Source organism: Silurus aristotelis (assembly GCF_946808225.1).
Source record: "Silurus aristotelis genome assembly, chromosome: 18".
Taxonomy (NCBI): Eukaryota; Metazoa; Chordata; class Actinopteri; order Siluriformes; family Siluridae; genus Silurus; species Silurus aristotelis.
The window spans coordinates 24,181,395-24,185,710 of NC_139591.1; positions in this window are offsets into that span (position 1 = coordinate 24,181,395).

Below are 4,316 nucleotides of genomic sequence, written 5' to 3' on the forward strand. Positions count from 1 at the left end.
TATTATTATTATTATTATTATTATTATTATTATTATAATTATATTATTATTATTATTATTATTATTATTGTTGTTGTTATTATATTATTATATTATTATATTATTATTATTATATTATTATTATTATTATTATTATTATTGTTGTTGTTATTATATTATTATATTATTATATTATTATATTATTATTATTATTATTATTGTTGTTGTTATTATATTATTATATTATTATTATTATTATTATTATTATTATTATTATTATTATTATTATTATTATTATTGTTGTTGTTATTATATTATTATATTATTATATTATTATATTATTATTATTATTGTTGTTATTATATTATTATATTATATTCTTCTTCTTTCGGCTGCTCCCATTAGTGGGCACCACAGCGGATCATCCGTCTCCATACCCCCCTGTCCTCTACATCTGCCTCTTTCACACCAACTACCTGCATGTCTTCCCTCACCACATCCATAAACCTCCTCCTTGGTCTTCCTCTTTTCCTCCTACCTGGTGGCTCCATCTTCAGCATTTTTCTACCAATATAATTCATGTCCCTCCTCTGCACATGTCCAAACCATCTCAATCTCACCTCCCTCACCTTGTCACCAAAACATCCTACATGTGCTGTCCCTCTAATAAACTCATTTCTAATCTTGTCCATCCTCGTCACTCCCAACGAAAACCTTAACATCTTCAGCTCTGCTACCTCCAGCTCCATCTCCTGTCTTTTACTCAATACCACTGTCTCTAATCCATACAACATCGCAGGTCTCACCACAGTCCTATAAACTTTCCCTTTCATTCTTGCAGATACTCTTCTATTACAAATCACTCCTGCTATCACTCTTCTCCACTCACTCCACCCTGCCTGCACTCTTTTCTTTACTTCTCTAACACACTCTCCATTACTTTGCACTGTTGACCCCAGGTACCTGAACTCCTCCACCTTCTCCACCTCTTCTCCCTGCAACCGCATCACTCCACTGCCCTCCCTCTCATTCACACACATGTACTCTGTCTTACTCCTACTGACTTTCATTCCCCTTCTCTCCAGCGCATATCTCCACCTCTCCAGGCTCTTCTCAACCTGCTCATTACTCTCACCACAAATCACAATATCATCTGCAAACATCATAGTCCACGGAGACTCCTGTCTGACCTCGTCTGTCAACCTGTCTATCACCACTGCAAACAGGAAAGGGCTCAGGGCCGATCCTTGATGCAGTCCAACCTTCACCCTGAACCAGTCTGTCGTACCTACTGCACACTTCACTGCCGTCACACTGTCCTCATACATGTCCTGCACCACCCTCACATACTTCTCTGACACACCTGACTTCCTCATACAATACCACAACTCCTCTCTCTCCACCCTGTCGTACGCTTTCTCTAAATCCACAAATACACAATGCAGCTCCTTCTGACCTTCTCTATACTTCTCCATCAACATCCTCAAAGCAAATAAGGCATCTGTGGTGCTCTTCCTCGGCATGAAACCATACTGTTGCTCACAGATGGTCACCTCTTCTCTCAGCCTGGCTTCCACTACTCTTTCCCATAACTTCATGGTGTGACTGATCAACTTTATTCCCCTGTAGTTACTGCAGGTCTGCACATCTCCCTTATTCTTAAAGATCGGTACCAGCACACTCCTTCTCCATTCCTCAGGCATCCTCTCCCCTTCCAGAATCCTGTTAAACAATCTGGTTAAAAACTCCACTGCATCTCTCCTAAACATCTCCACGCTTCTACCGGTATGTCATCTGGTCCAACCGACTTTCCATTCTTCATCCTCTTAATCGCTGCTCTCACTTCCTCCTTACTAATCCTATCTACATCCTGCTTCACCAACTCCACATCCTCCAACCTTCTCTCTCTCTGATTTTCCTCATTCATCAGCTGCTCAAAATACTCCCTCCATCTTCTCAACACACTCTCCTCATTAGTCAACACATTTCCCTCTCCATCCTTTATTGCTCTAACTTGCAGTACATCCTTCCCAGCTCGGTCCCTCTGCCTGGCCAATCGGTATAAATCCTTTTCTCCTTCCTTAGTGTCCAACCTTTTATACAGTTCCTCATATGCCTTTTCCTTGGCTTTCGCCACATCCCTTTTAACCTGCTGCTGCATCTCCTTGTACTCCTGCCTACTTTTCTCATCACTCTGTTGATCCCACTTCTGTTTTGCCAACCTCTTTCCCCTAATGCTCTCCTGCACTTCCTCATTCCACCACCACGTCTCCTTGTCTTGCTTTCTATTTCCAGATGTCACACCAAGTACTTTTCTAGCTGCCTCCCTCATCACTCCTGCAGTAGTTGCCCAATCATCCGGCACCTCTTCACCACCACCAAGCCCCTGTCTGACCTCTTCCCTGAACCTCACACTACACTCTTCCTCCTTCAGTTTCCACCATCTTATTCTTCTTTCAATCCTTACTTTCCTCCTCTTCTTCTTCGCCTCCAAAACCATCCTACAGACCACCATCCGATGCTGTCTAGCTACACTGACCCCCGCCAACACCTTACAGTCTCCAATCTCCTTCAGGTTGCATCTCCTACACAGAAGATAATCCACCTGTGTGCACCTTCCCCCACTCTTATACGTCACCCTATGATCCTCCTTCTTCTTAAAATACGTGTTCACCACTGCCATTTCCATCCTTTTAGCAAAATCTACCAACATCTGCCCTTCCACATTCCTCTCCTTGAAACCATGCCTACCATCACCTCCTCATCACCTCTGTTCCCTTCACCTACATGCCCATTAAAGTCTGCCCCAATCACCAATCGTTCTTTCCTAGGTACACCATCTACCACTTCATCTAATTCACTCCAGAATCTTTCTTTCTCCTCCATCTCACAGCCAACTTGTGGAGCATAGGCACTGATGACATTTATCATCATCCCTTCAACCTCCACCTTCACGATCATCACCCTATCAGAAACTCTCTTCACCTCCACTACACTCTTACTGTACTCTTCCTTCAGAATCACCCCTACACCATTTCTCTTCCCATCCACACCATGATAAAACAGTTTAAACCCACCTCCAATGTTCCTGCTCTTACTCCCTTTCCACTTGGTCTCCTGAACACACAGCATATCTACCTTTCTCCTCTCCATCATATCAGCTATCTCTCTCCCTTTACCCGTCATAGTACCAACATTTAAAGTACCAACCCGAACCTCTACTCTCCTACACTGCTCCTTTTCCTGCCGTCTTTGTAGACGCCTTCCTCCTCTCCTTCTCCTCCTTCGGCCAACAGTAGCCCAATTTCCACCGGTACCCTGTCGGCTAACGATACCTGTGGCGGTCGTTGTTAACCCGGGCCTCGACCGATCCGGTATGAAATTCTCATTTGTGATCCGCATATTTGATTTGGCACATGTTTTACGCTGGATGCCCTTCCTAACGCAACCCTCCCCATTTACCCGGGCTTGGGACCGGCACTAAGAGTACACTGGCTTGTGCAACCCTAATGGCTGGGTTTATTATTATATTATATTATTATATTATATTATTATTATTATATTATTATTATTATTATTATTATTATTATATTATTATTATTGTTGTTATTATATTATTATATAATTGTCAGGCTGCAGACGCGGAAGCCGATATAATCCGATCATTGTCCTTTTATTTCAACAACCGTACAACACAAAAACACTCATAAGCCGTTGAAAACAACAAACAAAGACATCTGCTCGATACGCGTTGTCCGCTATGAGTTCGAATGTCCCAAGCATAATCCATAAAGCCTTCGGCAATGAGTAATCCAAGTCGGAAGTGGAATTCGCATATACAGCCGGCGGTCGAGCAGCCACGCGATTGTCCAGCTTGACAATACAACGACCGACAGCCTGTGACTCAAGAACGTGAGTTTATGTAGTCTGATCTTTCATGAGCCACAGCTGTCGGTAATCTTGGGAAGCAGCGTGACTGCTATCGAGGGGGGCGTGGCAGGGTGGATCTCTGACAGCTACAGAGGGGGGTGTGGCAGGGTGAATCCCTGACAGCTACAGAGGGGGGCGTGGCAGGGTGGATCTCTGACAGCTACAGACGGGGGCGTGGCAGGGTGAATCCCTGACAATTATATTATTATATTATATTATTATTATTATTATTATTATTATTATTATTATTATTATTATTATTTTATTATTATTGTTGTTATTATATTATTATATTATTATATTATTATTATTATAATTATTGTTATATTATTATTATTATTATTATTATTATTATTATTATTATTATTATTATTATTATTATTATTATTATTATACACTGAATTTCA